Here is a 21,659-nt window from a genome sequence, read left to right as displayed (position 1 = left end):
TCTGATCAGAAATATGGGGAAGACTAATGAATCTGAGGTAGGCAAGCAAAAGTATCTGCCAGCCCCGCACAAGATACATCGGAAAGGGGTAGGACTAGGGTCCCTTTCTCTTCATATTCTCTGCAAGGCTTACCATGTAGTAAGTCTAGACAGTCACCTCAATTTCCAGTGATAAATTAAATCAATCACTTTGCCTCAAAGTATAAATATTCATGGGCTACATAGATCAAATATCTAATTTGAGATACTGGAGGCATTCTTCAGACATGATTTGCCAATATATAACTCACCAGAGGCTAGGATTTTTTGTCTTAATTTTTCTATTGAAATTTTAAACGTGAAGGGCTAGACTAGCAGCGTTGTACATTGTAATACCATTTAAATAATAAAACACATATTTGTCACAGTGCAGATGGCAACTGAAAATTCCACAGATGGAATTGTGGCTCTCCATAGGAGACGGTAAACTTGTGACGGTGGGTGTAGAGAGACGGCTGTATTGGGGTGGAGAGACATTACGTCATCCCAGATATGGGTTTTCTTTGGGAACCTGGCAGGATTACTGCTGAATCACTCAGCTAGGCAAATTATTGGCATGTTAGTTGTACGAAGGTCCCTGTAATTAAGCCCTTGTTCCACCACTCTCCTTGGCATCTTTCTGCTTATGTTGCCATTTAAGGCCAGACTTGAAAATAAGAATACATACAATAATCCTATCTGCAAGAGTCAGTGGCTTAAAGTGTGGAGCCAGTGCTGTTTCTCCCCTCTTGCATGCACAAGTATGTGTGTACACAAACACACACATCAGAGAAACCACAGGTTCAGGGGACTTTGAACTGCAGAAAGACTTTTGTCTCTGAGATGGTTAGAATCTTTCTCTTTGCTCCTGTTATAAATGCAAGATCTTCCCATCTGATCAGTAGATAAGACTAGCCTTGTTAGGTGCCTTGCAACTCCTTCAAAAGTACACCTGGGGCTTCCCTGGTGGCGCAGTGGTTGAGAATCTGCCTGCCAATGCAGGGGACACGGGTTCGAGCCCTGGTCTGGGAGGATCCCACATGCCGCGGAGCAACTAGGCCCGTGAGCCACAATTACTGAGCCTGCGCGTCTGGAGCCTGTGCTCCGCAACAAGAGAGGCCGCGATAGTGAGAGGCCCGCGCACCGCGATGAAGAGTGGCCCCCGCTTGCCACAACTAAAGAAAGCCCTTGCACAGAAACGAAGACCCAACACAGCCATAAATAAATAAATAAACACACATTTAAAAAAAAAAAAAAAGTACACCTGAAACTAACATGATATTGTAAATCAACTATACTTCAGTTAAAGAAAAAAAGAAAGAAAGAAAAGAAGAAAAAACAGAGGCCTTTAGTTCTGGAGTAACATGGCAAACTTTTTCTCACCTGCTGGACCACAGGATGCTGAGGGTGCATCTGGTTGGCCTGGTGGCAGTAGACTTGGGTTCTACTCTTGCTTCTGCTACTAACTTGTTACCTGGTTGTAAGGCCGTGTTGGGACTGTGGGTGCTCTCCCTGCTCTGCCAGAACTTGCTTGAAGTTCCATGTTCAGTTTCAGGGACCTTGTTTTAAGAAGGTTCTTGGCTGGCAAACTCAGTGGTGTGCTTGCAGCTATAACATGAGATGTCCAGAAACTATGGAGAAACTCTGAAGATATGACAATAGAAATAAGTACCATTGCACAGGGCTTCTACATACATTAGTTGATTTGTTCCCTCTATCAACCTTATAAGGTATTTACACTCATTTTAAAGAAATTCTAGAGATCGTAGGTCAGAGAGATTAAGGTTGGTGCCCCGGGCACATTCTTTTCTTTTTTTCTTTTTTGGCCACACTGAGCAGCTTGTGAGATCTTAGTTTCCCGACCAGGGATCGAACCCGCGCCCCCTGCAGTGGAAACGTGGAGTCCTAACCACTAGACCACCAGGAATTCCCTCCCAGGCACATTCTTAACTGTGTTGTTTAACAGATGGCTTAGAACTTGGAAAGGAAGTGGCAATTACAGAGGACCACAGGACTGCACCCTCATTTCCTTTCGATAGCATTACCCCATAATTGATAATAAGAGCTAAGATGTATTGAGTGCTTTCTAGGTGCCCTACTCTATGTGTTTCAATGCATTTAAGCTTCACAAAAAATCATGAAGTGGGTGCTATGATTATTTCAATTTACAGATGAGGAAACTAAGCCTTAGAGAAAGAAGCAATTTTTTTCTGGTTGTGGCTATCCCCTGTTTTTCCTCCTGTTCTTTAAAAGACTCATTCTTCAGGACTCAGCTCACAGGTTCCCAGTGAGGCTTTCCCTGCCCCCTCTCCATCATCTACGGTTGCCCACTGCCAACCTCACGTCCTCCGTCACACGCCCCCTGTTCATTTCATTCACAGGACATATTAGAATCTGTAGATAGCTTGTTTACTTACTGATGTGCTTCTTTATTTTGTCTCTACTGTTCAGATATAAATCTGTGAGGGTAGAGACTCTGTCCTCCTGATTCTCCAATGCTAGTGTCTAGCAGGGTGTCTGGAATATATTAAGTACTCAATAAAAATGTGACTAAATGAATGAGTACATGCATAAATGAATGAGTGTAGTCAATCAGTGGGATTTGGACATGAGTTTGTCTAATGACAGAGACAAAGCTTTAGCCCCTCTGCTCATGCATTTACTCACTCATCCTTTCAACAAGCATTTATTAAGTTTATCAACAAGTGCCAGGCACTGAGGTAGGTGATAAGAATCAAAAGAGTAAGATAGAGTCTCTGTCCTTGAAAAATCTCACCTATGAGGGGTGGAGGTGGTAGTTTGGAGGAGTGATTAAGTGGGGTTTATAAAAAAGCACAAATAAAAGTATAATGTGATATGGTTTAGAATAAAGTACAAAATGACACAGCAGGAAAGAAAGGGACCTCGGTGCCCCTGCTGGACTCGGAAGACTTCTGCAGAGCAGGTGACTTTGAACCTGACCTTGAAAGAGGACTCTGAACTGTGGAGGAGAACTCATGGTGCATCTGGGGACAGCACGGAGCCTGTCTCCTGTCCTGCACTGTTGAGTCACATTTTGATCACTGTGTCCAGTTGTTAGAAGGGCTACTGACCAACTGACCTTTCAGTGGAAATGTCACGGAGGGGAATCCTGCCAGGGGTAGGGGTGGGAGGGCACCAGGAGGTAGGTCTGAGTGGCCTCTAGGTGTCCTCCAACCCTAAGAGTGACATGACAGGGAGTACTGTTTCTCAGAGGAAAGTACCAAAAGACAGAACCAGAGTACAGCATGGAAACAGCCATATTCCTGCCCTAAATATAGAGAACTTCCTGACGAGAGAGCTGACTATAACCCAAGTGTATATATTGGCTTGTAGTTTTCAAAACATCTTCTCAAACATGATCTCATTTGATCCTTCAATAGCCTGCTAGATATTCTGAGGCTCAGCAAGACCATTTATTATTCATTTATTTGGTCAACATTTACAGAGGGCCAAGCCCTATCCAGACCCGGGCAATGCAAGGGGGAAGAGTACAGCCTCTGGCCCCAAAGCACTTAAGTACAAAGATGCAACGAGGGCACAGTGTAAAGTGCCGTGACTCCACTCAGCATGTAGGAAAGAGACTTAGCCCAGGGGACACATGAGCCGAGTGCTAAAGCGGTGAACGACAGTGTGGGATCCTGAGTCAGGCAGTCTTGGGTTCGAATCCTTGCTCTGCGCCCACTTGCTGTGCCACCTTGGGTAACTAAATGAGATCGTTAAAAATAAATGAAATGAAATAATACATGTGTACTAGTTAGGTTGTAGGCTGGCTGCTAAAACAAAGACTTAAATAGACAGTCACTTATCCAAGATGGAAACTGAATTCTCTTCTCTTTCACATACACATTCAGCCAGGCTCTGCTCTAGGAAGTCATTCCATCTCAGGCTCTTTCCACCTAGATGCTCTGCCAGGTCCAAGGGTTTGACCTCATCTACCTGGTCCAAAATGGCTCCTCATCACAATGCATGCTGTGTTCAGGTGCAGCTTGATACAGGACCTTAAATGGCATCACCAGGACCCCATCCTCTCTCAGCGTGGCTTCCTTCTCCTCTGGACATTGGCTGCAGTCTCACATAAGCTCTCCCATCATGGTTGCAGGAGGATTTGGGCAGCTTCCAACTTCATGTGCTCTTAACTTTCTGTCCAGTGTCTCCTTTCTAAGAGTCGAATCGGTAGCCTACACTAATCCCAGTGGTCAAGTGGACGGGAGGAGTTGATTAGCTAAGACTAATTAGGGCTCCCTCACAACGGCATCGCTTAGAGTGGCGGCAGAATGAGTCCCTACATAAAACTCTCCATACTGCTTTACCAGGAGAAGGATGAATGTATGCCAGACGGTTAAAAAGAAAAAAAAAAATCCCTCAGGGATGCCTTTCTAGTTGCTAGACGGGATGCTGCCTGATTCATGAGTCGTTGAATGAAGGCAATTGAGCTTCAAATTTACTTGGTTGAGAAAAGAAAAAAACCTCTATTCCTTCTTTCGATTAATTATATGCACTTCTAGAGTACTATAATCCACAGCAGTGGTCTTTAAACTTCACCCCAAAAGCCCCAATCTTGATTATGCACCCAACTAGTACATTTATTTCTTTGTAAGTATACATATGTGCTATCCTACTACTAACACATTACTATGGTAAAAACTGCTAGTGGCGTCCCGTGTCCATCCTTCCCCGCTTCCTTAGTGTAGCATTTCCTAATGGGCGCATGGCATCCTACAATTTCCCAGGACCCTTTGCAACTAGATGTGGTCACATGACTAAATTCTAGCCAATGAAATGTCAGAAGTGTAAGGTGCAATTTCCGGGAAGTGTCCTCAATGGAAGGAACATGCAGTTCTTCCCTTCTTTCTCCTTCCTGCTGCCTCGAATGTGAGCAGGATGGCTTGACCATGAGCAACAGCCTTGGACAACGGAGTGGAAGCCACATGTTGAGGATGTGGAGCAACCAGAAAAGACACCTCACCAGTTCTGGGCACCCTATCTCCAGACTCCATTTGCATGAGAGAGAAATAAACTTCTCTCTTGTTTAAGCCTTTGTTGTTTTGGATATTCTCTTCTTTCTTTTTTTTTTTTTTTTTTTGTTTTATAAATTTATTTATTTTATTTATTTATTTTTGGCTGTGTTGGGTCTTCGTTGCTGCACGCAGGCTTTCTCTAGTTGCGGCGAGTGTTGCAGTGCGTGGGCTTCTCATTGCGGTGGCTTCTCTTGTTGCAGAGCACGTGCTCCAGGCATGTGAGCTTCAGTAGTTGTGGCTCACGGGCCCTAGAGCGCAGGCTCAGTAGTTGTGGCGCAGGGGCTTAGCTGCTCCGTGGCATGTGGGATCTTCCCGGACCAGGGGTCGAACCCGTATCCCCTGCATTGGCAGGTGGATTCTCAACCACTGTGCCACCAGGGAAGCCCCTTCTCTTCTTTCTTAATCTCAGTCAAATCTGATCCTAGGTGATAAAATTTTATACGTTATAATACATGTACCAAAATACATATAACAAGAAGAGATAAGATAACTCTAAATGGAAGTTCTAATATTTCTTGTACCCCACCGGATGGAGGTTCACATACCCCTGGGGTGCATACCTTCCCCCCCTTCATTTTAGAGCCCTCTGGTCTCCTTGGTCCTGGCCCTGTGGTGCCCCGTGGGGTTAGATGCATTTGTGAGGCTGTTTGCCTCCTCTCTCTGAATGCACTTTGCTCTTTGAGGCAGTGACCCTGAAGCGAGGCCTCTGAAACGCCTGGCCCAGCTGGGGCAGAGTCCCTCCCTGGCCCTGCCTTTGCTGCCTGCTGACTCTGTGTCTGTTTCTATCATCCAGATTTTGCTTTTGCAATGGGGAAAGCAGACCAGAAAATCTGACGGAATCGATAAGATGAGATACGATCTGAACCCAAAGAAGTAGGCAATCCATAATTGTCAGGGAAAAAGACCTGCCCCTTTAGCCTTGCTGTTGCAGCCCAGAACTTGAGCTAATTGGCCTGATTCTGTAGGGAAAGAGAGGGGGAAGGGAAGAGGCCAAGAGCTTTGTCATTCTAGAGCTTTCTCCGAGGCCACGGTTTTCTCTTCCCAGGAAGGCGACAACCGTGGGCCCACGCCCACCTCACCACATCAGACATGATCAGAGTGGACCCAATTCTAAGACATCGAGGCTGGGCCGGGGAAAGCCGATCCTGCCCGGTCTCTTTAGGATCTGGGTGAGTCCATTCTCCCTCTCTTCACCCCCTTGAGGCATCAGTGTCCTGATGGTATCACAGCTTCAAAATTCCCTGACTCATGCCATCCTCGGATTTTAAAAGAGCTTATTCAAGTGGTGTAGGCTGCATGCTCCACCCTCCACTCAGCTCAGCAGTTCAGTACAGCACTCGTGTGTGTGTGCGTGTGTGTGTGTGTGTGTGTGTGCGCGCGCGTGTGCGCGCGCGCGAGTGCATGTGGGACAGAGGGGCCAGAGAAGGAAGGGGCTGGAGTGGGGGAGAGGGGCTCCTGAAACCAGAAGGAAAAGTTCTTGAGGGAAACTTGTGCTGCTCTCATTATGAAAGCAATGAATTGGTGCCCCAAAGAGCGGCTGGCCCTTACCCCCTAAGTGGGCAGGTCAGAACGGGAAAGTGCTGCGTAGGTTTGCTCAGGAAAAGCAAACATGCTGGGGAGGAAAGCATCTTCTCTCTCCATCACAGTCTGAGCCGGCTGTTCTCCTACACTTCTAGGGAGCGAGGCTATCATGTGATTTGCTGGTAACCATGGCAACGAACCTTGTTCCGCGAAGCGTAAGGAGAGAAATCCCACAGAAAGAGATCTGTCTCTTTCTGGATGTTGTCCTGTACCCAAGGGCAGCTCGACTCCAACTCAGTTTGTTCTCTGTCACTGCTGTGGCAATTGTTGTTGGAGGAAATGACAGTGATTTGCTCTCTTCTGAGCTGGAGACCTTGGCTTTTTTTGGTTCTCCTCCTGACACTTGCATCCCCTACTTTGGAACAGTCTCTGAAGACGAAAGACAAAAATAGCTCTCTCCGAAGGAGAGGTTGCTAATGCATGCCGAGCTTTCAGAGATGGGCTTCTCTTTGTAAAGCGTGCACCTCCAGTAAGTGAAGCCTGGGGGCAAGTTCCGCTTTCTTCCCTGGCCACAGAGAAAGCACTAGTGACGCTGGGGGAGTGATCGCACTGCTCTCTGCCGGGAGAGGCCGGAGCGGTGGTCTGTACTGAGGAAGCCTAAACAGCAGTGAGTGGGGTGCAGCCAACCTGACTGTGGGCACTCACCACTCCCCTGCTCGCAGGCTTAGCGGGAGGAAGTGGCTCTGATATTCTCTGCTGCAAACGAAGGACATAATTATTATTTGGGGAAACGCACACTGTTACATGATGCAGCCAGAAGACGGCTGCAGGGTGATGGGCACACACAAGGTGCCCCCTCTGAGCTGCAGCTTCCATCTGCCTTTAGGAGACCAGATAGTGGGTGCTGCCTTTTCAGTGGGATGCCATCACGTTTATTGCCTCAGTGACCTTGAACGAGACACTGAGACTCTTTGAGTGTCAGTTTCTCCATCTTTAAAAGAGGCAGAGTAATATTTCTGTAGCCTTTCTCACTGGGTTTTTGTAACAATCACATGTGATGATCTAAGGCAAAGGAGTTTAAAACTATAGATCTCTATGTGGTACCATTATCCTGCTTCTCAGTTACAGAAATATCCATTCTTAAAGGATTCTGAAAGTTGGAATGAGTAAGTAATTAGGTCAAAAAATTATGATAGTGCAAAGCCATAGCTGTTACCAAGAGAGTGTTTTTAGCTAATGTTTAATGAATGCAAAGCAAATTGCACACTGCATGTAATCCTAACAACACCTCCGTTGGTATGACAGTTTGCATTTTACGGATGAGGCCCAAATTCACATAGCTGGTGACAGAGTTGGGATTCACGTCCTGGCCAGTCTGATTCCCAAGTCCAGGGTCTTAACTGCTGCTGGGGCCTTGTGCTGGGGGAAATTCACTGAAACATTTCCACGCTGCTGGAGTTAAGTTAGCAGGTGGTTTCCTGTCAGTTCACAGAGCAGCATGGGGGTGTGTATGCGTTTATAAAGAGGGGGCTGTCTTCCTTCCCCACCTGGGGGGTACCCATTCTTCCCATGCAGACATGGCCATCTCTTGGCTCCTCATGGAAAACTCCAGTAGCTAAAAGCTGGACTGCCTGGGTTCCCACTCCTAGTACTGTCGAACCGTCAGGCCTTGCCATGTTTGCTCTTCCAGAGTCATGCTTGACTTTTCTCACCCTGCTCATGGCCTGAAGGCCCACCCCTCTGGACCACGGCTGCGGTTGCGTTTGGCCACTGGGGAGCCCTGGCAGGAGAAGAGTGAGGCCAGGGAGTTTGCTCTTCCAGCTCCCTCCCTCCTGGGTGGCTGCCGATCTCATCCCTTCAGGAGGCATAAGGACTCCAGCTGTCACCAGCCCCAGGGATGACACTATTCCTTGCAGGGTTCCTTAAACCCTGCTCAAACTTTTATAAAAATCCCTTTATTAAACATTCCTCAGTTCCCCAGCTTGGGTGAGCTAATCTGTCCCCTTCTGGGCCCCTGCCTGACGCAGTAAAACAATGTCTCCCTCCTAGGACTATTATGGGAATGAAATGAGCCCGTGAGCGTAAGTGAGCGAGCTGTGTGCTCCGTAGGGGTCAGCAGGTGAAAGTGGGATGAGTGCCTCCCCCAGTGCCTCTGCGGGCATCATCCTCTCCAGGGGAGACAGTGGCCAGCAACCTCCCCAACTGCCCGGCAGCCTGTCTTGTCCAGGAGCCCAGCCTCCATCCTTCCTCAGGCGTTGGCTGGTTTGCAGTAGGAAACAGTGCGCACTAAATAAATAGAAGTCGATGATTTATACGATGTGAAAAAGGAAACAAGAACATTAAGCTCATTGAAGGTGAAAATGAAAAATCAAATAAGCACATACAGCAGTTATTCATTTATCCTAAAAATATCTATTGAGCACCTGCCATATGCAAAAGATGTAGCAATGAATAACACAGACCTGGCCCCATTTTCTCACAGAGCTTGCGCTCCAGTAGCGGAGACATACGGCTAAATAAAGGATACTGAGAAATCTTTTCCCATTTAATTAAAATTGTGGGGAATTCCCTGGCGGTCCAATGGTTAGGGCTCCACGCTTCCACTGCAGGGGGCGTGGGTTCGATCCCTGGTTGGGGAACTAAGATCCCACATGCTGCGCGGCACAGCCAAAAAAAAAAAAAAAAAAAAATGTGTTGCAGAAGTTGGAATGGTGGTGAGGGAAGTGACTGTCAGTTCAGTACTTACTATGTGCCAGGTACTGGGTAAGGCATTTCATTTGTATCATCTCATTTAATTCCACAACATAGGGTAGAGTTATCCTTTTTCTGCAATGAGGAAGCTGAAACCCACAGAGTTTATCTGATTTATACCAAGGTCAATGACCATTCAAAAAACATTTATAGAGCACCTGCCTTGCTCTGTCCCTGCTTTTCAAGAATTTACATGTAGTAGGAGAGATAGGTATGCAAACAGATGTTTATCAAACGCTTGGTTATGTGTGGTGATAGTGATGTGTTCAGGGCGTAAAGGGAGCGCTGGGGGTGGGGGTTGGGGGATTCTTAGCCTCACGTGAGATGTCAGGAAAGACTTAGGGAAGGGAAGGTCTCAACTGAGTTCTAGAGTTGATAATAGCCAAGTTGGAGGTAAGAGAGAGCAGGGGTCTCTTGGGCAGAAGGGGTTCCATAAACAAACACAGGCTGCAGAGCAGGGAGTGTGGATGGGGAGCTGTAGTCAAGGGCAAGGCTCTGGCAGAATCTTATTTTATAGCAAGAAACATGGACTGAAAATCCTATACCTTACCTTCCAGGTAAAGAGTTCAAACAGAGCAGTAACATGGTCAGATTTGGGTTTTAGATACATCACTCTGGCTGTTATGTGGAGGACAAATTTGAGGTGGACAAGAATGGGAGCAGAGAGAGAGACTTTTCAAGAAGCTTAATTGTCATCAAGGCAAGAGATTGTAAGACCCCAAAGGAGGTCAGAGGTCCAAGTGGTGGAGAGGAGGCAACTGTTTGGAGAACTACTTTAAAAGGTAGTGTCAGGGGCTTCCCTGGTGGCGCAGTGGTTAAGAATCCACCTGCCAATGAAGGGGACACGGGTTCGATCCCTAGTCCGGGAAGATCCCACATGCTGTGGGGCAACTAAGCCCATGCGCCACAATTACTGAGCCTGCTCTCTAGAGCCTGAAGGCCACAACTACTGAGCCCGTGTGCCACAACTACTGAAGCCTGTGCGCCTAGAGCCCGTGCTCTACAACAAGAGAAGCCACCACAGTGAGAAGCCCGTGTGCCACAACTACTGAGCCTGTGCTCTAGAGCCCACAAGCCACAACTACTGAGCCCGTGTGCTACCACTATTGAAGCCTGTGTGCCTAGAGCCCGTGCTCCGCAACAAGAGAAGTCACAGCAATGAGAAGTCCGCGCACCACAACGAAGAGTAGCCCCCGCTCGCCACAGCTAGAGAAAGCTCTCGCGCAGCAAAAATAAATAAATTTAAATAATAAAATAAATAAATAATAAAATAAATAAAATAAATAAAGACCCAATGCAGCCAAAATAAATAAATAAATAAATAAATAAATAAATAAATAAATTTATTAAAAAAAAAGAAAAGATAACAGGGTTCCATAACTTCTAAGCCACCACCCCACACAAATCAGGTGCTGGGTAAGCATTGTATGGAAATTAAAAATAAATAAATAAAGGTAGCGTCAGAATGTAATCATTGGACTGGCTTTGTGATGAGAGGGAGAGAGAGAGAACCTTCTTCCCAGTCTAGGTGGTAGATGGATGGATGGCAGGGTTACCAATTGAAATGGAGAATGTAGAAGAAAAAACAGTTTTGGGAGGCAGAGGCATGATGGCTATTGTCTGGACCCTTTGCATCTCTTGTCCCATGTTATTGCTATAACAGACCCAAGAAGCAGAGCCATGATCTAAGCTGGCCGTGTCAAGTTCATGCCTGGAAACTTGAATCTATGCAGTGACCTGGTTCTCGCCTCCAAACACTGTGTTGTTCAGTGGTTCCTTTGACTCTAGGAACTACCTTGCAATCCTTCCAACTACTCTCCTCTATGCATAGGCTAGTCAGGATCAGTCCCTGTTGCTTACAACCAAAGAGCACTAATGAGAGATGAATTCAGCTCTGGACATGGTGGGTTTCAGGCCCATGTGACTGCCACCACAGGAAGACCAGCACCTCCAGGAAATATGAATCAGAGGGGAAAGGTCTGGGCTGGAGTTATCGGCGTACGAATCGTGGTTGAAACTAAGAATAAATCAGACCACTGGGGGCGGGGGTGAGAATACGGGTGGGCAGAGGGCGGCACCCAGGACAACAAGATGTAAAGGCCGGGAGAGGAAGAAACAGGAACTTAAATGCTCAGAGAGAGCCCAGAAGAAGCAGGAGAGCGTGATTTCATAGAGACCAAAGGAATAAGAGTTTAAAGAATGAATAATTGAAGGTTTCACATACAGGCAAGGGGCCAAAGTAAACAAGGGGCTGAACTTTGACTTGACAAGTACATTGTTGATGATCCAGGGGGTAGCGTCCCTGGAGGGAGGAGTAGGATGGAAGCCAGACTGTGTGAGGATGCAAAGCATATGGGACGTTAGGGAGAAGAGGTAAGTGCTCTGGAGAGTTTTAAATGAGAGACTAGATCGGAGAAACTAGATAGTGATGGGGAGGGGGCAAGGTCAAGGGAGGGCTGTTTTTAGTAGCTCCAATCAGGATTAGCTGACTCAAAGCCCGAGCTCCTGGGACTTCCCTGGTGGTCCAGTGGTTAAGGCTCCATGCTCCTAATGCAGGCGGCCCAGGGTTCGATCCCCGGTCCAGGAAATAGAGCCCGCATGCCACAATTAAAAGATCCCACATGCCTCACCTAAGACCCGGCGCAGCCAAATAAATAAATAAATATTAAAAAAAAAAAAAAGCCTGTGCTCCTTCCATTCAAAATCTGCTTTCCTGTGCCTGGAGAGAATGGGGGTTTGACTGGTGAAAAGAGCCCTGGCACAAAGAGTATTCTTTTCAGGTTGGTGGTTTTGTCTGCTGTCAGATGCCCCTTTGGGGCTTCATATCTGAGTGGGGGAGGGGCTGAGGAGCATTTGGAAAGCTGACAAAAGGACAAAAGCTGGTGGATTTCTTGCGCCTATTTCCTGCCTGACTTGGTTCTGTATAGGCCCAAAACCAAAACAACAAGAAAAAGAGGGAAAACTTGATTTGCTCTTTTATATTCAAATTTATAAGCCCCTCTGCCCCTCCCCACCCCAACACCAAATTCAGGGGGAAAAAAACAAAAAAGCAAACAAAACAAAACCTCGAACCATTCCTGGGAAATGAATTCGTGTTAGAAGAACAGTAACTGCCTGTGTTGTCTGGGGCGTTTGTTCCTTCAAGGAAGACGTGGCTTGGCAGGTCCACCGTGCTAATGCTTCTGATAGACTTTTACTTTAGATATTTATTGGCAAAGGATGGATGAAATAGAGTTGAGCCAATGACAAGAGTTTTAAAAAATCATTTTAAAATTCCTTGATATTATAAAACTTATATATGCTCATTGGAGGAAGTTTGGAAAATACAGAAAGACCTAAAATAACCTGAAGTCCGACCCCCAGGAGGACCATCTTGGAATACTTCTTTCTAGTCTTTGTATCTAGGAGCAGGGCCAATTTTTGAGAGCTGTTTTTATGGCCGATCCACTAATGTCAGTTGCAAGGCCATTTCCGGAGCGACTGTACTGCAGGATCCTACCCACAGTGTGTGAGGGGAAGGGAAAAGGATGATAGGTGCAGGGAAAGAATGGTCTAGTGCTAACATCTATGGCAGAAAATAGCAACAAGAGAAAGGCTGAGTATGCCCCAGAGATAGATCTGGAACCCAGATCTCCTGACTGCAGTGTCAGAACCCTTTGCACCAGACGGATGGCTCTCATGTTCCAGGTACTCCTTGCTTTAAGAAACCTGACGTCTGGGGTATAACTTGTATTTCAGTTGCTGTGGCAGGTTGGATTCTTATTCCCTAGTCTCTCCTCCTCCCATCGCGTGACCTTGTGGTGCCTCCTGGTAGAGCTGGCCTACTTCCTTGCCCCATTGTCTTTGGACTTGGCCACGTGACTTGCTTGGGCTAATAGAAACATTAGTGTGGGTGATGTGAGCAGGGGCTTTACATATGCTTTTTTTTTTTTGAAGATTTTTTTTTTTTTAATGTGGACCATTTTCTAAATGTCTTTATTGAATTTGTTACAATATTGCTTCTGTTTTATGTTTTGGTTTTTTAGCCGCAAGGCATGTGGGATCTTAGCTCCCCAACCAAGGATTGAACCCACACCCCCTGCATTGGAAGGCGAAGTCCTAACCACTGGACCACCAGGGAAGTCCCTAAATATGCTTTCATGGCTTGGCTTGGTCTCCAGCACTTCTGCCATCTGCCGCAAGATGAATTTGCCTACCTAGCCTCTGGTCCCAGAATGAGGAGACACTTGGAATAGACCTGAACACAACTGGCAGCTTCAGCTGAACCTATCTGGTTCCAGCCATCACAGCCAATCTGCACACCCATAAGCAATAAATAAATGCTTATTGTTGTAATGCACTGAGATTATGGGGCCGTTTGTTACACAGCACTTTAGTAGCAGACACCTGACTACTATAATGGCTCAGATGTGCAACTTTAGTCATCTCTGACATTTGCATTTCCTTTATCCTCATAGCCATACTTTGTCAAGCCCTTGTAAGTTCCTTTGAACCATCTTCCAGATGATTCCCTCTCCACTGTCCTCACCCTTCATCACTTTATCCTTGGCTTCCTGCGAAGGCTTCTGTTTTTTCAGAGCTGAAGCAGCCCAGCAACTCAGAGCTAAACTTTGTGCGGTTTTAATAACCAGGCTTAGCCTAGGGTTCTGGTACAATTCTTTCCCCTGCTTTCCATAGGTCTTATCTTTTATCTTTATGGGATGGTCCTAGGGATTGTGGGTCATTTTAGTTTAATTCTCCTCAAGTCATTTTTTTAGAGGTAACAAATATAAAGTTCTCTTCACATTAAGGTCAAATGTCTCTCCTTGATTTCTCAAGCCCTGCTATAATTTGGCCTCACCTTATCCATTATTTAACACAAAATAATAATCATACTTATACAGCACATTGAATTGCTTACTATGTGCCAGACATCACTTTGTCTTTCACATTGTATAGGTTAAGATTAGGTTCAACCATGTAATTAAGGCCCCAAATCACAAAGGCTTACATAAGATAGTCGTTTCTCTCTCTCTTGTGTAAAAGCACGGAAGTAGGTAGCCAGGGGCTGCTACAGTAGATTTGTTCGTGAAGTCTTCAGGGACAAAGGCTTCTTCCAGCTCACAGCTCCACCATCCTTACGGTGTTACCCTTATCCTCAGGTCTGAAATGGCAGCTAGGATGCCAGATATCACATCCACATTCCAGGCAGCAGGCTGGAAGAAGGGACAAAGAAGACAAAGGGAGCCAAGAGTACATGCTAGCTGGCCTTTCCAGGTAGAAGCCAAGTAGCATCTGCTTATATCTCACTGGCCATAGTTACATGGCCAGGCACAGCTACAAAGGAGGCTGGAAAGTACAGTTGTTATACTGGGAGGCTATATGCCCAGCTAAACATTGGAAGCCATTACTATGGAAAAAGAGGAAAAAGGGTATTGTGGGGTAACCAGCAGCCTCTGTCTCAGATATATTCACTCATTCAATCCTCAGGACAATCCTATGAGATAGATACTACTCTTATGTTCACTTTACAGATGGGGCAACTGAAGCATACAAGGATAACTACCTTGGCCAAGGTCACACAGCTAGGATGAACTCAGGCAACCTGCCTCTGGAAGCTGTGTTCTTCACCCCCAAGCTACCCAACTTCTGTGGGAATGAGCCTGGCCCACCTGACTCGTGTAATCCCTCAGCTGAGGTCTCCTCTGTCCCGTCCACTGCCCCTCAGGACCCAGGTTCAGGCCCTGCCCTGTCCTCCTGTAAATTCTCCCCTGTGGCATCACTGTCGTGGCTCGCAATGCCCAAGAGGGAGAGACACAGTCTATGCAGCAACAGAGTACCTACTCCATCTAAGGAGTTCGATGTAGTGATTAAGAGCTTGGGCTCTGGAGTCCAGCAGAGTGATGTGTGAATCCTGTGTGACCTTGCACAAGTCACTTGACCTCTCTGAGCTCAGTTCCCGCTTCTATAAAATGGGAGATATGAGGGAACCTGCCTCATAGGACCATTATGAGGGGCAAATGCTCAGTACAGGGAAGCTTCTGTGATTCTGCCAACATTATGGATGCTCCCGCCATCCAAACAGAAGTGCTTTAGACACATGGAGGAGGGGGGACCTTTACTGGAGGCCTTTCCATTTATGCCTCCCTCTCTTCTCTCAGGGATCTGCAGAGGCTGCTTGAGAACGTTCATCTGTGGCTCTGATCCTTTAGACACGGTCCTGAATGACCAGGAGGAGTTACAAGTTACAAATTCCTTGATTTGCAATACAAACTGGCCACCAGTGGAATCTGCTTAGTGGGGAAAATGCTAGTATTTAACAGATGTGAAGAAATACCGTTCTTGGACAGAACACAAAGCAACAACGGTATCCACCAAAGAGAATGATTTTTATTATTACACAAAACATTTCCTATCGGAGCACATATAAATCCAGAGAACAGCTGCATTTTCAAAACAAACAGATTAGATACCTTTGATGAATTGAGTGGGGTGGGGACTGGGAGACGGGAAAATGAAGCACATTATTTTAAAATTTGGTAATGCTTTTCCTGAATTTAAACAGAAATGAAAATTAGGACAGAGTGAGAAAAAAACACTTGTTCATGAACAAAATGCCTTCTCAGGAGCAGAGCTTACTGTGATGCTCATTGTTTTATGCAGGAAGAACTCGGTTCTATCAATATTGCCCGGGCTTGGGACGAGGCAGCAGCACCCATGCCTGGCACGGCAAAGCAAAGGCTTCCTGGAGCCCACTTTTCTGAATCCCTAAGGTGGCTAAGCTAATGTGCTCCCCAGATCTGCCCTCCCCCTCCCCAGCAGCCTTCAGCCAAGCTCTGTTTATTCTCTCTTACATCTGTTCCTTCCAGCCCATTCTCACTGCTCCCACCCTTATTTTCTCACATCGGGGCTAGTGCTGTAGTTTCCAGACAGTTTATAGGAACCTTTCCTCTCCATGCCACTATAATCACACAGCTAGAGTCTTAAAGGCTGACCTTTTACCCATCGTCCCTCTGACTGTATTCTTCTGACCATTTTCAGAGGTGGAGAACTCTCTCAAGACAGCCCATTCCTTCTTTAAGAGTTCCAGTTTTTTCTTCTAAATTCAAATCTATGCTTCTGATAACTTCCACACAGCTGAGATAGAATTAATCAATTGACTTCCTCTTTTACAGTTTTTCTTCTCACATGGAATTCTTTTTCTCCTGTAGCTGATTGTTAATTGTCTTCCCAATATCTATTTTCTCCTTCAAAAGTAATAGTTTTAGCTGGGCATGAGGCTACCAGTGAAGGACTACATTTCGACTTCCTTTAGGCTGGGTGTGGTCACGTGACTAAGTGCAGGCCAGTGTGATATGAATAGAAGCCATATAAGCAACTTCCTGTTATGTCCTCAAAGTGACTGAGTGGTACATCTTGGTCTCTATCACCTTTCTGGCTGGGAACGGTGAGGACTGGAGCAGTCACCTTGAACCCGCAAGTGGAAGCCTCATATCGAGGACAGTGCAACTTGGTTGGACCACCTGCCACCTCAAGCACTGAGAGAGAAATGAACTGTCACTGTGGTAAAGCCTCTGTATTCTGGACTCTCTTTGTTACAGCAGCTTAGCCTGTACCTTAATCGCCTCATGTCCATTTAAGACAGTCCTACTCTGTAAGGCTTCACTCAACCAGAAATGTGCCTCTCCATCCTTTGACTCCAAAGCCTTTTGACCTACCTCTTGTGTTGGGCCTCATACTTTACCTTGTACTGCATTGGTCTCTGCATGAGTCTTATTTGCTCCCTGAAGTTCAAACAGGACAAGGGGCCAAATCCTAATCATCACTTTATATTACACAAAGCCTAGTATGCTGCCTTACACTTGACTGGTTGTCAACAAACGAATCAAATGAATGCAGAGATTACACTTCAATGTCTATGTACGTGATGAATTATAACAAAATATAGTCATATGTGCTTAAATAACCATATCCAAAGACTGCAAGATAAGATGTCACTGTCAAGGGACTTCCTTGGTGGTCCAATGGTAAAGAATCTGCCTTCCAATGCAGGGGACGTGGGTTTGATCCCTGGTCAGGGAACTAAGGTCCCACATGCCACGGGGCAACTAAGCCCACGTGCCACAACTACTGAGCCCACGCTCCCTGGAGGCTGCACATCACAACTAGAGAGAGAAAACCCGCATGCCACAACTAGAGAGGAGCCCGAGCCCCACAACGAAGAGACCTCACGCTGTAACGAAAGATCCCGCATGCCGCAACAAAGATCCCGTGTGCCACAACTAAGACCAAATGCAGCCCAAAAGTAAGGAAAATAAATAAATAAATAATTTTTTTTTTTTTTTAAATGCCACTGTCAAGCTAGAGAGTGAGATGCCAAGCTGGCAAGCTACTGGTCTTTCTCCTGTTCAACATTTGTATCAACAACTGCAGTGAAAGAGTCAGCATACCCATCACATCTGTGGGCAACACAATGGGACACCAGTAAACTAGATAAGAGAATCAAGAATCAGAAAGATCTGTACAGACAAGAACGAGGGATGAAAATTAAACTCTAACAGGTGAAGTTTCTGAATATCAGTTCGAAAGCAGGTAAAAGGAAAGAATGGAAGAAAACTAAAGATTACATTTTTAGGGCTTCCCTGGTGGCGCAGTGGTTGAGAATCTGCCTGCCAATGCAGGGGACACGGGTTCGAGCCCTGGTCTGGGAAGATCCCACACGCCGCGGAGCGACGAGGCCTGTGAGCCACAATTACTGAGCCTGCGCGTCTGGAGCCTGTGCTCCGCAACAAGAGAGGCCGCGATAATGAGAGGCCTGTGCACCGCGATGAAGAGTGGCTCCCACTTGCCGCAACTAGAGAAAGTCCTCACACAGAAATGAAGACCCAACATAGCCATAAATAAAATAAATAAATAAATAAATAAACCCAAAAGTTAAAAAAAAAAAATTATATTTTTAAAAAGGCTTAAAGATTTTATTTGACTGGAAGCCCAATATGAGTCAAGAATACAATGTGATGGCCAAAAAATGTTAGTGCAATTCTGGGCTGAACAAATTTAGTCAACAACTACTTATTGAGTGCCTACTAAGCATGAGGTGTTGTGTGGGAGACGAGGACGAGGAAGGGGTGGCCCATTTGCGAGGCGCTTACAAAGACAAGGCACGTGTTCCACCCACAGCGCCAGGTAGAAAGCAAGCATTTGGTGCTGCAGGAGCAAAGAGGTGGGAGCTTGGCACAAGTACGATGAAAAGGGAGTAGCTGAATTTAGCTTGAGTGTGGGCCCGTGAAGAGCACGGAGCGCTAAGGGAGGAGAGTTGGACACCAATCTGCAGTGTTTCCTCAGTGCCAGGCTAAGGAGATTGGGATGTATGTGAAAGGAGGGGGCAACTGAAGGATTCTGCAGAAAAAAAAAAAAAGAAGATCAGTATTTTAGGAAGATTTCTTTGGAAGCAGTCTGTTCAGCAGATTGGAGTGGGGAGACACACAGCAGATTAGAAATGGAGGCATCTCTTTAGAGACTGTCTTGTTCAACATCTTCATTTTATAAGTGGAGAAACGGAGGCCGAAGATATAAGTCATGTACCTAAAGCCACAGAGCTGGCAGAACCAGAATCCAGGACTGGGGGCTTCTGTGTCCTGGGGGAGACAAACCAACAGCAATTAGACCTTGCATAGCAATCGAAGTTTAAGAAAGCATTTCTGGTCTTCCCAGGTGGCGCAGTGGTTGAGAATCTGCCTGCCAACGCAGGGGACACGGGTTCGAGCCCTGGTCTGGGAAGATCTCACATGCCGCGGAGCAACTAGGCCCATGAGCCACAATTACTGAGCCTGCGCGTCTGGAGCCTGTGCTCCGCAACAAGAGAGGCCGCGATAGTGAGAGGCCCGCGCACCGCGATGAAGAGTGGCCCCCGCTTGCCACAACTAGAGAAAGCCCTCGCACAGAAACGAAGACCCAACACAGCCATAAATAAATAAATAAATAAATAAATAAATAAATAAAATTAAAAAAAAAAAAAGATAGCATTTCTGGAGAGACTTGAGGCAAGAAAACCAGTTAAGGGACTATTTCCACGGTCAAGGAAAAAAATTTGAGTAGTAGAAGTAGGAAGAGGGTGAGCTGTGGGAGAAATTGCTTGGATGCTGGGGCTTGGGAGAGAAGGAGAGGCAAAGCGACTGCATTTTTAGGGCTGGGACACACAAAGGACGGCAGTGGGATTCATGGACACTGGAAACATACGGATGGGGAACAAGTTGGAGGAGTCCCATTTTGGGTGGGTCCCATCTTAATAAAACTGGAATGTGTCAAAGGAATATGTCCAGAAGATGGTAACTAGAAAGCAAATCACAGGAAGGTGTGATAGAACTGCTTAGTCTGGAGAAACCTAAAGTGATTGCAAGAAGCAGAGTTGAGAAGATTTCTGGAGAGATATGGTAGCTGGCTTCACATCTTCACATTTTACAGAACATTTGTGAAACTGCCTCCTAATTAGCATGGCACCAGTGGAGGGTGCTGCAGGGCACGGGCCAAATGACTGGGGTAAATAATCTCCTCTCTGTGAAGCACTGTAGCAGGAGCAAAGGCTTTGCAGTCACACAGACCTGGGTTCTAGGCTCAGCTGTGAGCTGTGTGACTTTGGGCAAGTTGCTGAGCCTCTCTGTGCCTTAGTGTCCCCAGATCCAAAATAAAGAGGCTAGATTGGAAGACTTGAAAGATCCAGTCTAGATATAAAATTCCTTGGTACCAAAAATGTGGCTTATGTGCATAAAATAAACAAATGGAGATTTTAAGGTTATCTTATTTGGATTTTGCTCCTGAACTTGTACTATTATTGGTGATCAGTACGAACAGCCAGCTTGCTTCTGTTGCACTCCACGATGGCATGTAATGATGGAAAACAGCTGACATGTTCACAAAAGCACTTTTCTCTGTGGGTAGGAGTGGGAAAGAGTCCCATTTAGCTGATATCACTAATTTTTAAAGAAAACCATATGAGCTAAAGAGAACTGAAGATGAATGTGGGAGCTATGAGTCAACCACTGAATTTCAACTGCATTAATTTTACATTATAAATGACACAGTTTTAAAGTTTCTTAGATTTTATAAAACTTGTGATTTTTCTTTAAAAAATCTCATCCAGATACATGCCAATACATGTTAAAAAAATACTGAACATTTATTCCCATCCTAAAGCATCTTTAAAACAATGACTATGCTCTTAGCTATTTGCAATACAAAATCCATTTTCTAGCAGCCTTATAAACTGATAACAATACTTTTTGTGAAAACTAGCTTCTTCTTATAAAAAACAGTCTGTTATCCTTGTGTGATTTTTTTTTTCCTTTTCAAATTGTTTTGTAAGAGATAATGTTGCTTAAAAACATCCAGCATTTCCATTAGAAAGGAAATATTCAGAAGGCTTCTGGATAAGCAATACTTATATACAGTTCCTTTAATCTTAGATATCTAAGTTTTAACAGCAGAAATAAGAGATTGCTTTCCTTTACTGTGGTAGAATCAAAGTAGCATTACAAATTTTCAGGTAGAGAACTAAAATATAAGACCTAGAGATTATATAAGAGAGATCTGTGTTTGCCATCCTCACCTCAAAGCAAAACAAGACCCAGAGGCAGAAAAGCATTTCAATGCCTGACTTAGAGGACTATGGAAAATACTTCTATCAAATCAAATTTTAGGACAATCTTGAACTGTGGCAAGAAGAAAAGAACATTGTTAAAAATAAATATTCCTTCTCTTTTAACCATAGACAGTTCTGCAACATCTTACATTAGCAACACAGACAGACTGGACCCAGTTTTAGTTCATTCTCAGTCACTTAACTGTTCCCAGCCTCGGTGTTTTTCATCACCAGAATGGGGGTTATGTTATTGCTATTTATTTACTGCCAGGGTGAGTGTGAGGCTGAAATGAGACCACGTGTGTGAAATGTTCTGTAAGCCATACAGCACTTCACGTCACACCAGGGCTGTCCTGGGGTGGGTGGAATCCGGTCACGGTCATGCTAACGGCCTGGAAAGGACTAGGAGCTGTTGTCTAGTAACACACGTTGCTGGTATCAAAACTGCAATGGGCATTCAGTTAGACATAGCATTATTAAGGGGAGAAACTCTGCTCTGCCCGTCGTGACTGCGACAGGGTGCTGCTTCTTGGCGTAGACCTGCCACTCTAGCTAAGTTCCACAAAGGTAGAAAGATTCACCATGTGGACTGAAAGGACAGAATTGTCTCTGGCTTTGGGTTTGTTTTTTTTTTTTGTAACAGAAAGCAGAATTCTCTTTGTTTAAAAAAGAATGTGGGGGAAGGAGAGTGTATGTGGGTTTGTTCAAAGGCT

The 21,659-nt window shown here is 45.5% G+C and overlaps 1 long non-coding RNA gene across 1 annotated transcript in view; it reads left to right on the top strand.

Moving 5' to 3' along the window:
- The first annotated feature begins 11,708 nt into the window (after positions 1-11,708).
- LOC309615178 overlaps positions 11,709-21,659 on the top strand; it is a 43,342-nt gene continuing 33,391 nt past the window's right edge. Inside the window, exon 1 of the long non-coding RNA XR_014236593.1 lies at positions 11,709-19,183. This is a non-coding gene — a long non-coding RNA (uncharacterized lncRNA). The remainder of the gene's footprint in view (positions 19,184-21,659) is intronic.

The sequence above is a fragment of the Balaenoptera borealis genome (genome assembly GCF_965194805.1).
Source record: "Balaenoptera borealis genome assembly, chromosome: 17".
Lineage (NCBI taxonomy): Eukaryota > Metazoa > Chordata > Mammalia > Artiodactyla > Balaenopteridae > Balaenoptera > Balaenoptera borealis.
This window is presented reverse-complemented; position numbering and strand designations above follow the sequence as displayed.